The sequence below is a fragment of the Euprymna scolopes genome, chromosome 19, assembly GCF_053919585.1.
Source record: "Euprymna scolopes isolate OS-2025 chromosome 19, ASM5391958v1, whole genome shotgun sequence".
Taxonomy (NCBI): domain Eukaryota; kingdom Metazoa; phylum Mollusca; class Cephalopoda; order Sepiida; family Sepiolidae; genus Euprymna; species Euprymna scolopes.
The window spans coordinates 130992076-131006775 of NC_136500.1; positions in this window are offsets into that span (position 1 = coordinate 130992076).

Consider the following 14700-nt stretch of genomic DNA (forward strand, 5'->3'; position numbering starts at 1 on the left):
ATACGAACTGTAAATTCATCTAAAAAAAAAAAAAAAAAAAAAAAAAAAAAACGTGGTAACCGAGAACATTCTGAAAATTGTTGTTCACAAAGTTCACTTTTAATTGAAGACAAAGCTTCTTAGAAAGCGAAAGACTGGTGTCTGCCACAAATTTACGCAAGTAAAAAATAATTTTTATATTATTGACGAGTTAAACTCCGTTTTTCTCTTTTTTAAACTCCCAAAGAGTTGACGTTATATAACGTGTGTGTGTGTGTGTGTGTGTGTAAATTGTGACTTTCTTCATGAGAGATATTTTTACGTGTTTTTTGTATTTGGTTAATACGATAAAAAAACCAACAAATGAACAATACTGAGGAATCTGTGGTTATTTAATAAAGAAATTTTTTTTAAAGAAGTTTACCTGTGTCTGCTGAAGTAGATGAAAAAAGAGTCTCTTGAAATTTTGTCACGTGTTATTTTAACGGTGATTTTTTTTTTCGGAACTTTCCTATGTGTTGACAATTTTCTGTTAAAATAAGCATCTTGTTTTTGAACAATATTTTTTTTTTCTTCTCTGTGGTATATTCTGTAAGAAGTAATAAATTCGACTGTCGCAGACATATAAATCAGCTAAGACCTCGACACACTGGTGACTACAAACAGGCAGAAGAAAATGAGTTGCCTCTAGAGGTTTTGTATGATTCTTTTAATATTCCCCAACCCTTAACAGAACTTACTCTAGATTTGAGAGTTCCAGCTTCTCCACCAACTCCACCCACTCAAACGATATTGAGGAGAAAAAGTACAAGGGTGAAAAGAAAAGTTAACCGGCTGAGCCCCAAGCCAAAAAGCAAACGATATTAAGTCAAATTCTCTTGGGAGAAATTGTCTTGGGGGAGGTGTTATGGCGAGATGAGCAATTCACCACCGGAACTTTTTATCGAAAGAACATTATCACCGGTCACCGGTTGAGAGAGCCTTCCCTGGGCGGGAACACTTAAAATGTAACATGCTGTCTCTGTAAATATTCTCAATAAACTTCTCTAATTTTCTTTATTACTTCAGAACCTCTTTATCCATTTATTTCCCTGGTGGAATACCTTTCTTGAATATCCTTTTATTACGGCCACCCACCGCAGGATATATCAATCAGTAAGTGCACTAGCACTAATTTTTCTTTTGTGTGTCCAATTGATTAAAAAAATAAAATATATGAAGATAGAAAATCAGGTGGTACTTGTCAAGACATTAAAAAATGAAAATATAAAAAAAAAAAAGTTTAAATTGTATTTATCCATTATGGGACGAAGTTCTCTGAAAAAAAAATTTCACTTAATTCCATCAAGTGGTTTTTTTTTTTTTTTTTTTTTTTTTTACAACGAAAAAACAATTTGTTATGATACCGAACAAAATGTTCGATTTTTAGGAAAAAAAAAACTAGTATTAGAGATGGGGAGGGGTGTCAGCGCTTTAACTGGAGTTATCTCCCTTTGTCATTTCTAAAATTCAAACAATTTTTTTTTCCAAGATGGTCGCCTTCAACGCGCTCTTATAAAAACGTGTTTTTCCGCTGTAAAAAAAACTACTTGATGAAATTAAGTGAATTTTTTTAAGGAGAACTTCGTTCTATAACGGATACATACAATTTAAACTTTTTTCGATATTTTCATTTTTTAATGTCTTGACTAAACTGTCCTAGTACCAATCAGGTTTATTTTTTAAGACTTGACATTTTATTACTTGGATTAGTCGAACTACAGTTAACATTTAAGATGAGAACATTAGTCAGAATAATCCAAGTTAGCCACATTAAAAAATGCGAAACTGAATATTTCATGTAAAAAACTTTAAAAAAAAAAAAAAAAAAGTAGAAGAATTTACACAAACAGCGAAGTCAAAAATAGATTTGGGCCAAAAAGGTGAGTTTAATCTTCGCTGAATTGTGATTTAATAAAAGTCACTTCTGCTCAGACTATTAGGTACGGGTATAAATGGACGAACAAAGATGCGGAGGGGGGGGCCTAGTTTAGAAAGCCGATTTATCATAATTTTTTTAAGGTTTCCGACTACTTTTTGATTGTATTTGAAAGATTAAAGACTAAAATTAATTCCCAAAAGGAAAAAAATATTTGTACACGTGAAAAAAAAAAAAATTATGAAAAATGTTTTCACGGCGAGCTAACCAATTCAGTTAAATTTTGAAGTTGAATAAATTCATTGTAAAAATCGTTTCAAAAATTGGTACTACTGCACTACTGCAGAGAGTGATCTGATCCGGATCCGGACATAAATAAGAACGTTATTATTTAAAAAGCCATTCTTAACATGAGGAGGGGGGGGTGTTTTGTACCTATTCAACCTTACAATTGAATTTAAAAAAAAAACATATCATAAACTTTAATTAAACTTGGAAATACGATTTTAAAAATAGCGCGGATCCGGATCACTCTGCACTAGCAGCAAAAAATCAATATTAGGTTTCTGGGTCTATTTTAAAGTAAAGCAAAGTCCTGAGATATTGAATTAAAAAAAAATAATAAATAAATAAAAATAATAATAATAAAACACCTTGTTTGTACAAAAAAAAAAAAAAATAAATAATAATAATAATAATAATAATAATTATTATTATTATTATTATTATTATTATTATTATTATTATTTAAAAAAAATAAAAATAAAAAAATAAAATAAAATAAACAAAAACACCTTGTTTATACAAACAATAGCTGAATTAGCTAAAAATTGCGAGAGGTTATGCCTTTCGCAAAATCGCAACAAATGGAAGTTTTGTAAACACGGATTATACGGAAGCGCAAAATTTCAGCCAGTCAAAAGGCTGTTTGAAAATGACGTCATGCAACTTAAAGGAGGAGGGGGTGCAAGTTTTCTTTTTCCCCAGACTTGGAATACTTGCATCGGTACATTGCTATCCTGAACGTTTGTATCACTTTTACCATTTTTTAAAAATTTAATTATGTTTCTATGTTCCTGTTTTTTAAATTAAATTTTTTGTAAATTATTGTTTAAGATTATATAAAAATTATGTCATGCCGAAAATTTCACATTCGTGCAAGGAAAATATTAAAATGTTACATATAAAAATTATGCGAAAACTGTAATTTAAAAAAAGTAGAACTTTTTTTGCAATTATAATTGTTTGTGTAAGGTTTTGAAGGGTTTAGTATAAGAACAGAACAAAAAGAGAAATATGAAATACGACAGGATTTATTGACTCACTCTTACAGCCCGCGTGGGCCTCGATTACATTACATTTTTTTGTCTCCCATTCCAAAAGAGTTCAATAAGAGGAAAGAGGGTTAACAGTCCAAGGGAGGTAATTGCGATTATTCCACCCCTTTCAAGTCCCAAATCTATAGTGAAAGTTTCTCTGGTGGTTGAACTTTTCTACCACTCTTTGTATATTTTACTTTGGGACTTTCTGGGTTACAAGATTGGATATCCTCGTGTACAGTTGACTGCACATCTGTCTGGTTAGTTTGCCCCGTTAAATTATTGTAGCTACACTCAAGAATGTCTCTGGATGCATTTGGTAAGGCAGACAATTCTGTTGGTGCAGCTATTTGAGGAAAATCGATGTGCTCATTTCTTTTCTGAAGATGGTTTCTGTTTCTACGAAACAATCCTGAGTCTGTTTCAACGAGGACTGATCTTGGAGTAACAGTATCTACCACTTTGGCTGGGCTCGTTTTAGGTGTTTTCAACCAAACTGCCTGTCCTTGGGTAACAGGGGTCTGTTCTCTAGTTCTATGACGTTTATCAAAATACAACTTTTGTTTCATTTTGATCCGAGCGTCTGCTTCTTTGAATTTTTCGACACTTTGTTGATAATTTTCATTTTGGTGAGGAAGTGCTGGAATGCGAGTCCTGAGTTTCCTATTCATCAACAATTCTCCAGGGCTTTGGCCATGCTATAGTGGAGTAGTACGGTAATTAAGTAAAGCAATGTAAGGATCCTTTGACTTTTTAAAAATATCTTTGACTGTCTGAACAGCACGTTCTGCTTCGCCATTGCCTTGAGGATGGTGTGGGCTGCTGGTAAGGTGAATAAAACCATATATTTTTGCAAACTCCAGGAAGTCTTTAGATATAAATTGAGGTCCATTGTCACTTATCACCATTTCAGGTATACCGTACTTAGCAAATATTGATTTGCAGTGGTTTACGATACAACTTGCATTGGTATTTTCAAGATGTGATATTTCTATCCATCTTGAATAATAGTCTATAACTATGAGGTATTTGTGGCCATTCAATTCAAATAAATCCATCGCAACTTTTTGCCAAGGGTAGTCTGGCAACTTGGTTGGTTGTAGGGGTTCTGGCGGATATCTTTTTTCTCTTTCACAAACACTACATTTTTCTATTTTCTCCCCTATTTTCTTTGAAAGTCCTGGCCACCAAACATTACTCCGTGCCAAGGCTCTACATTTCACTATACCTTGGTATCCCTCATGAAGACGATCCAAGATGTCTTTTTGAAGATCCGCAGGGATGATTAGTCTGTTCTGCTACAGTAAAAGTCCTTGGCAGACTGTAAGGTCCTGCCTTATAAACCAGTAAGGTCTTAGCTGAGGGTCTTGTGTAGCGGTTTCAGGCCAATGGTCCATTTTATAATAGTTCATGACTTGACTGCAGATTTTGTCAGAGTGTTGTTTCACCCTTATTTCTTTCAATCTCCTGTCGGTAACAGAGATGTTTTGTATAATTGAACAGATGAATATGTCTGTCTCTGTCTCCTGCTCAAATTCATGTTTGGTTGGTAGGCTGTTTCGAGCTCTAGATAGAGTGTCTGCTGTAATGAGATTTTTCCCAGCGGTATGCATGATTTCATAGGTGAATCTCATTAAGCGCATATGGAAACGCTGTATTCTTGGGGTTAGTTCATCAAGCCGTTTTGTTTTTTATAATGCCAATAATGGCTTGTGATCCGTTTCAATTATGAACTTATGCAGCCCAATAAAAAAGTCGGCAAATTTTTCGCAACACCAAGTGACTGCAAGGGCTTCTTTCTCAACCTGAGCATATCTCTGTTCCGTTTCAGTAAGTGCTCTCGATGCATAAAATACAGGTCTCCAGTCATTCCCTTATTTCTGGAGCAGTACTCCTCCCAAGCCATAGGAAGATTCATGAGCCGAAATTTTTGTTGGCTTATCAGAATTATAATGGAGCAGTACCGGTGCAGAACTCAGATTTTTCTTTAGTGTTTTACATGCAGTTTCCTAAGGCTCATCCCAAATCCATGCATTGTCTTTCCTCAGGAGATCTCTGAGTGGTTTTGTGGTCTCTGCTAAATTTTCAGAAAATTTACCAACATGATTTGGCATCCCTAGCAGTCGTCGCAGTTCAGACACGTTTTGTGGTCTGGTCATGTTCATGATTGTGTTAATCTTCGCTGTGTCTATTTGGATACCTTCTTCTGAAATGAGTTGCCCAATAAATTTAATTTTGCTTACAGAGAATACACATTTATCATTTAATGTTATTTCTGCTGCCTCCATTCTCTCTAGCACTATTTTTAAACGCCGGTCATGTTCCTGTTGGCTTCTTCCACTGACAAGAACATCATCTATGTCACAGATGACTCCTGGTATTCCTGATAAAATGTGTGTCATTTCGCGGTGAAAAATCTCAGGGCCTGAACTTATTTCAAATGGTAGGCGCTTATAGCAATATCTTCCAAATGGCGTAATTAAAGTGGTAAGCTTCTGAGAATCTTCATGCAACATAATTTGATGGAATCCACTGTTGCAATCCAGTTTACTAAATATCTTGGCTCCATCAAGTTGAGCTACTAACTGGTTTGAAGAAGGTAGTTGGAAATGTTCACGCTTCACACTTTCATTTAGTTTAGTGAAGTCAACACAAAGTCTGATTTTACCATCCTTCTTTGGAACTGCTACAATAGGGGCACACCAATCAGTAGGCATTTCGATTAGGCAGATGATATCTTCACTTTCTAATCTTTTAAGCTCATTCTGGACTTTTTGTTTTATAGGAAGTGCTAGTCGTCTGGGAGTTGTAATTGAAAAAGGTTGAGCATTCTTATCCAAATGCATTTTATAAACATGCTTCAGTTTTCCTAGTCCTGTAAATACTTTTGAAAAAAGATTTTTTGTATTGGTGATCTCTACCTTCTATAGAGTTGATTTTGCTCAACAAGTTCAAAGCTTTAATTGCTGGTCCACCCAATAATGGTTCCATCAAGTCCTTAACGATGTACAACTCTTGCAGTGATTTTTTTCTCTATAACAAAGTGTAGCATCTACTTTTCCAATCACCTTTATCTTGTTCTGACCTGGTCCATATATTCTTTTATCCGCCTGCTTTATTATAGGAGAATTTTTCCTAAAGAACCGGTCTGGCACTACAGTAACATCAGCGCCTGTGTCCAACTTGAAGTTGACTATTCTGCTGCTCTTTGCGGTGGTGACCTTTATATTGGCTCGCCAGTCAATTTTTCCTTTCTCTTCACCGTTTTTAATGTTTCCCAAATGAGATCGACCCTAGGAAGTCATTTTCTTCTTTTGCAACTCGCCTGACCGATTTTGTTCTACATTCCATTGCATAATGTCTTAGTTTTTTACATTTACTGCATGTTGCATGCATCGCTGGGCAGTCATCTCTGCCGTGTGAGGTAAAATATCCACATCGTATGCACTTTCTTTTAGTCATTTTATTATTGTACTGAAAATTCTTTTTTCTAAATACACGGTTTATTTGTGTATCTGGTTCTGCTGAGGATATAGCTTGTGACTGTTGCTTTGAGGTTTCATGTGCTCTACCCATCTGCAGGAATTTATCTAGAGTTAAGGTTTTATCGGCTAAAAATTTTTCCCTTAAAATATAATCCTTCACCCCAACAGCAACTTCATCCCTAATTAATCTGTTCGTTAATTGTCCAAAATTGTAACTTTTTGCAAGCTGGCGTAGAACCGCTATATAGGTTTCTATATTTTCTTCCAGTTCCTGCTTTCGAAGATGAAATTTGTATGACTCGTACACTTCATGCGTTTCTCCAACAAAGAAGTCCTCAAATTTTTGCAAGACGTTTGGAAGATTATTTCGATCCTCCTCTGAATTAAAATGTAACCTTTCAAAAATATCGAAACATTCCTCACCGATTATAGAAAGGAAAACAGAAGTCTGATATACTGAATCAACCTCGTTTGATAATCGACTGGCTGGGTGTGTCAGAAATTTCGTGAAAAATAGTGAATAATTCCACCCCGTCTTTCCAAGCTTATAACTCCTCGAAAACCGTCATTCAAGCCCTAATTTTTTTTTTTCAATTAAAGTAGCAAGGATCAAGGTTTCATTAAAAAAAAACAAAAAAAAACAAACAATGTGTTGTTTTTTTTAAGGTTTTAAACTTCGGACTTTACAGGTAAATTTCTAAAAAACACTACTTTTTTGTTTTAAATTTGAATATGTCTTTCTTTATTGACCTTTTCTCTTCAATTTGTGATATATAACACTTTGGTGAATGAATTATTTACTTTTTAATAGACATTTTTAAATTGGAGGCATGAATTATTCGCCCCCTCCCCCCCCCCGTCTTTCCAAGCTTATAACTACTCGAAAAATGTAATTCAAGCCCTAATTTTTTTTTTTCAATTAAAGGAGCAAGGGGCAAGGTTTCATTAAAAAAACAAAAGAAAAAACAAAGAACGTGGTTTAAAAAAAAAAAGGTTTTAAACTTCGAACTTTACAGGTAAATTTCTAAAAAACACTACTTTATTTTTTTAATTTTATTTGTATATATTATTTATTGACCTTTTCTCTTCAATTTCTAATATATAAAACTTTGGTGAGTAAATTAATTATGTACTTTTTAATAGACACTTGAAAATGGAGGGGCGTGAATTAAAAAAAAAAACGTTTGTCTAAAATATTATATTCGGTTTATTGGAAAGAGCATAAAATTTCACATTGACCCTGAAAATATCGTAAAAATAGAATCAATAGAAAAATGTTGATAGATTTTTAAAGTTTAAACATTGAAAAATATTGAGTTCGTAAACTTCATTACTGTTTTATAAAAATATATATATATTTCTATTATTTTTAAAACAACTTTAAAAGTTTATTTTGGAAGTATATTCCATAAAGAAAATAAACAACCCACTTTAAAAAGAGTAATTACGAGGGTTTTTTTTTTATATATATTTTATTCGTAGTTTCGTGTTAGGGGTGTCAAAAAATTCCTAAAAAAATTCTGATACACCTATCGACTGGCCACAGAATAATTCAAAAAATTTCGTTTAAATTTCCTCCAATTGTTCGCAACATTTCCTGACAGAGACATTTTTGCCGGGGGCGGTATATTGGCGTTGAAATTTCTTTGAGCCATAGTTTTATTTTATTTATTTTTATTTTTTATTTTTATTTTTTTGTAAAAATAAAACAAACTTACTATTTTTCTGACGAAACTCTTCTTTTTTTTTTCTTTTTTTTGTAACTTACTTCGGTTGTCCGGGTTTGTTTGCTGTTTTGATGTCTTTCTTTTTTTTTCTTTTATATATAAAATTCTTTTTTTTTTTTTCCTTTTTTTTTCTTGATCTCACTTCTGACTCCATGTAAGCTTTTGAAGGGTTTAGTATGAGAACAGAACAAAAAGAGAAATATGAAATACGAAGGATTTATTGACTCACTCTTACAGCCAGCGTGGGGCTCGATTACATTACATTTTTTTGTCTCTCGTTCCAAAAGAGTTCAATAAGAGGAAAGAGGGTTAACAGTCCAAGGGAGGTAATTCCGATTATTCCACAGTCTGTGTGAAAATAGTAAATAAACAGTGCTTAATTTAATGATAATATCGGTAGTTCGAGAAATTAATTCTTCTTCAAGTTATATCGAATTCATTAATACGGACTTAAGGGGTTTTTTTTTCGTAATATTCTTGTAAAAATTCAATTTCTTTTTAATTGTTATAATGTACGATGCTTTATTTTCATAAAAAAGCAAAAATAAATGCATTCATTTTTTTTTACTACTGAAAACTATAGCTTTGTTTAAACAAAATAATACATTTCCACTAAGATTTAAATAACAATAATTAGTTCATTATATTTCCTGATCATTATTTGATAAATACTGAAAAGTTCATTAAAATTCGTTAATTTCCTGATTTTTTGTGAATTTTTAAGTAAAGGGAGGGGTCAAAATGTGTATACATTTCGAGCATCGGCATTCATTCTGCACGTACCTACAAACTATGCTTTTCTCCTCTTTTTTGGTTTTATCTTTTTTTTCTGGAGTGAATTAAAATACTTGTAATGTATCACAGACACATTTCGGCGAAAAAGAGAGGTTTGAATTTAGTCTATTGTTCACCATCTATTATTATCGACTTGTTTTGAACCTTGTCTACGACTGAGAAACTAATGGTAGATGGACTAGCCAAGATGTGGCAACAGTACTATATGAATGAACGGATGGTGGTTTTGGCAATGTATAGCATACTCTCAGTTGTGACTAACTTTCTAGCACGGAAGTTAGAGCTCACCTTCTTCGTAGTAGACATGGCAATGCCTTCAATATATGCGTGCCAATTCGTTTTGCCTCTGAATATAAAGCCGAGGAGTTTAATCCTTATGTCAGTCTAAAGACAATAATGTTGCTTATCATCTTAGCAGTTGTATAATTAAAATATGAGATATTTTATGTAAGGGAATAATAACAGGACATTTCATTCAGTAATAACTTAGCACAGGCGGGCGTGCCTTTATTCAGGTCGCCATGACAGTTTTCCGTTATCTTTGCGAGGGGAGTTGCCCCCACCCCCAATGTCAAGGTAGCCAAGTTCCTATCAAGGGCACATAACTCGAGAAATAAGTTAGCATGTATCTTTCCTTTTTTTATTTTTATTTTTTTATTTTACAAAAAAAAAAAAAGAGAAAAATGTCATTCGAGTTGAAAGTCCTTAAATCAAGCCAGCAGTCGTTTGTTGTGGACGAGTAGACCTAGTTTCTCGGCCTTTGTGTTGTATTGTTTTTGTTGGTTGCAGATGTTTTTATTATTTTTTTTTTTTTTTTTACATGTTCACCCCAAACAAGGCGCATTGCCACTTTGATGTAGGGGACTACTATCAGGGACATAAGGAACAGGGGTACTATGTAGGGGGTTTGGCAGCAAGACATCGGTTCACGTTACACTTGAACTTCTGCATGTCAGTACAGTTGGGGAAGTAGGGACCCGGCAGGGAATTCCAAAGTCTAGCAGTTCTGGGGAAGAAAATACATTAATAGAAAGCTCTCTTACATCTAGGGATCTCTACTGTGTAGGGGTGGGATTAAGCTGCTTGTCGGTTTTGTTGGGGGTATTCACGTCGAGGGCATACAAGTGCTTGCAGTTTGTCGGAACATTCACAATTAAAATACTTGCAAAAAAGGCAGAGTGATGCAACCTTTTGTCAATGGGACAGAGGTTGAAGCTTAGATGATAGTTCAGGAACTATCAGGTTGGCGACTCTCTTTTGAACCTTGTCTAGGAGTGAGAGACTAGTAGCAGATGCACCAGCCCAAATATGACAACAATACTCCATATATGGGCAAATGGTGGCCTTATAAAGGTACAGGATACTTTTGGGTGTTAGTAGCTTTCTAGCACGGTAGAGAAAGCCTACCTTCTTTGCAGCGGTCCTGGCAATGCTCTCAATGTAATTGTTCCAACTCATGTTTCCTATGAACGTTAGGCCCAGGAGTTTAAAAGAAGTACTTTCAGATAATGAGTCTTTGGTCATTGCTATTGGTGGTAGAAAAGGTTTCTTGTAATTATTGAAGGAAACAAGTTTAGTTTTAATATAAAAACGTTGTTAAGCATTGCTTCTCATGCTATTGACCCCTTGGTGGCCAATATGAAGCTGGTCAGTGAGTTCACAACGTAATGTCTTAGGATTAATATGCGGCTTTCCTTGAACACTAGGGATTAAATAATGTACAAGTCATTCCGCATATACCAGAACTCTTTAAGGTTTTGATCCAGATGGTCCTTACATTCAGGGAACCCATTTTCTATCGTATCTACGAGGCTCACGTATTGGTTATCTACCTTAGCCTCTTGCTGTATACATGCCATTTTCATGGGTGATGTTTCCTGGTTGTACCGAGGCTCTATTGCAGCTTGTAATGCTTTGTCAATGCTGTTCGATTCAGCTTCTGTGACTTTGGTGATAGGTGCATAAGGGATGCGAGACAGCATTTGCTCCACCATTAGCATTGCCTGGTATGGACACTACCTTAAATCTGTACTTCAGTGTCTGCTCTCTGATGTCCAATACTCTGGATTTTTTTTTTATTTCATTGAATATCGGCACAAGGAGTTTGTGGTAAATGGCGAGTATCAGGTGGGCGCAGCCCAGAACACACATTTTGCAGTTTTCCAAACCAAATTTATGGCTAAAGATTCCCCTTCAATTGGTGCATAACGACTTTCAGTGGGCCTAGTGAATCGGAAACCAGCATATATAACTTTCCAGTATCCTGACCCACAAAGGTGGTCCACTGTTGATGCGCACCCACAATACTTTTGGAGTAGATTAAATCCTATCCCCATTTGACTCCATTTTTAGTCAGGCATGTTGGAACACCATCTTGGATGATTTCTAGTATTTTATGCTTAGACTGTTGAAAGAGTTGCTCCAAAATATCATCACAGTAAAACCTGCTGTTATGCTTAAGTAGTTCCCTGAAAGGTGGCATGATGGGTGCTTGGACAAAAGCATACAAAACCTGGTTAATCAGACCGAAGGAAGATCTGACTCCTGTTTTTTTTTAGGGGATGGAAAGTTTCTGATACTCTCAACTAATTTTTGAAAGAGTTTATACCCTGTCAGGCTGATGTCAAAACCAGCAAACTCCACATTGTCAAGTGCAAAATGGAATTTATCTGGGTTGAACATGATCCCATTTTTGGCGCAAAGCATGACGTATCTACTAGTGTGTTAAAAGGATATTGCTATATAATCATCCCATAAAATTTAATTGTCTACACAACGGGTCACACAAGGAAAACCTTCCATAATGGTGACAAATCTTTTTGTGTAGCCACCATTTGATGCTTGAAAGTTTTAAGGAGCTTGCAAAATATCGGTATCTGCCCCATTATGTTATGAAGGTGGTGGCGTCCTGTGCTTCCGCAACAAGGGGAACACTAGGATATCCATTCCCTGCATCGAGGATGGTTTTCTTTTTTCCTAGGGGTATTGTATTGTATTGACAAGGTTGAAGGGCTAAAGTGTGTGATGTGTCTCTTGTCCTGTTGCTGCATTCAAATTCTGCAAGTTGATCTTTCTATGTTGGCTGCAATCTTTTTTGAGAACTTTGAACACCACGTTGTTGGTGTCCCAGCTGGCACTGGTTCAATTATGTTCATTGCCAAGTCGGTGTCTAGCTGGGATTTGACAGCTTCTTTCCAGTGGTGGGGGACGGGGATTGGCTTGTGAACAGCTTTGGGTTGGTAGTTGTCTAAAAATGTAATGGTGAATGGCTCACCTGTCATGATCTGCAACTTTTGCTGCATGCACTTGTTGAATGCACTGCTGGCGAAGTGACACTTGCCCAATTTTCTAGGTTGTTGCGATAATCAGGGTTTGCAGAGAATGGTAGCTTGTCTGGTGGTGGTGGACAAGGTGATCTGGATAGGGAACCACAGGGAGCTTATGTACAGTTAGCCGGTTTACAGTCTATCTTTGTTGTGGCTACTTGACTCCTAATTTGTGTTGGAAAGTCATTGTCAATAATCCTTAGTTATATGAGATATATAGGCCCCTAATCTTTCGCCAGATGTATATTTTCTCCAAGCATGTTACATCACCAAGTTTTAATGTGGTGATTAAGGCTCCTATGATGGGCAAGTTGTTGTTGTTTATAGCACATAATCGATGCTTAGTGCGTAATAGATGTTTGGAAATGCACCTGAGATCTTTCAATATATCCTCTCCACCTATACTGGTTTGGGCCCCAGTATATGCCATTGCAGTTAATTGAGTGAATCGTGGTTTCACCTCAGTATGCATTAATTGTCCAAGGTACCTGTGAGCCATCATGTTCAATGTGATTGTAATATTAATGAACGGAGGTGGCTCTGGTCGTCCCGGTGTTAACTGGTTGTTCGTCCATGCCCCATGCGGAATTCCCTCTTTGTTTTGTCACCCAGGCTGCATGTTCATGATTGATATGAAATAAGTGTCATCATTTTGGTTGTCATCAGAGTAATCCATCATTATGGCATTAGACAATGCTTTGCTGTGGCATATACTCAAGAAGTTGTTTTCTCTTCCACATTTGTGACATGATTTACCCCAAGTGGGGCATTGCCTGCAGCACTTTGGGTGTGCTTTGCGACCACAACCTTTACATTTGTTCTCATTACTTGTCTTGTTCTGTGGCAGTAATTTTTTGTGTTGACGCAGATCTGATTGGGGCTATTTGTGGGGTTTCAGCTGCCTGGAAGTGGGTTGATGCTCTGGCAATAGACTCTAGAGTAAACAAACGTTCGATTAGTTCACTTAGCTTTAGTAATGAATTAATCTCTGTCAAAATGTTGCTTTGGTGGGAAATGTCCCGTAAGCCAGCAATGATCTGGGATTTGATCATATCCTCGAGGAATGAGGTTGTACATTGTAGGTTGTCGCAATCACATTGTCTTTCGAAAGCACAATCAATCGAGAAATGAAAGATGTTATAGTCTCCCCATCACCTTGCTTCATGACAAAAAATTGTTGCTAGTACCGCACAGGGTGGACTAATTTCACTGCAACAGATTTGATGTATCCTAGCAGCTGCTTCTCTGTGGCATTATTTAAAGCATCTGGGCCAATGAAATTGAACAGCATTTCGTTAATAGACAAACTGCATGTGGATCGTAGCTCGTTTCGGGTTTCTGTCAGGTCGGTGAGTTGTGCCATCTCTTATAAGATGATCCATTTATTGTCTGACGGGCCTGGTTCTATGATTGAGCGGTCTGGTTTAATGCACAGATAATGCGAAAATGGTGTGGGTGTGTGTTGCTCACTAGGTAATAAATGTGCGATGAGTTGTGTCAGTTGCTCCTGCATGGCGAGCTGCTTCTGTTGCATTTGCATCATGAACGCTACTGGGTCAATTTCTGTCTGTTTTGGTGGGGTTCACGTGGGTTAGACATTTTCAGTAGTTATTGTTTGTCAAAATATGTAAAATATATGAGGCGTTAACAATTTAGGTGTAAATGTGAGGGTATGGGTTTAAAAGGAATGCAGACTCACCATGTAGTTGTCTCCATTCTTGACTTGGGATGGGCTAGATGTATCAGAATCGGCCATTAAAAATGCTGTATATGAACTTGAATAAATCAACTTAGTATCTTTCAAAGCTTATAACTAATTGAAAAATGTAATTCAAACCCTATGTTTTTCAATTAAAGGAGTAAAGACCAAAATTTAAAAAAATAACAAGTTTTATAGGAAATTATGCAATATTTGTTTTTTTTAATCGGTTTTCTTTTAAAAAGATTTAAAGAAAATCAACGAAATTTTACTTACTTCGATTATAAAAATATATATAAATTCCAAAAAAAATCACTTACCTATAAAAAATTCTATTTAATGTGTACTTCCATTGTTCATTGTTAAGAATTTATCCATATTTATACTTATATTCCATCTCCCTTTTTAATAAAATACTTTTTTTAAACAAGGATTAAAAAAAAACGCAAACT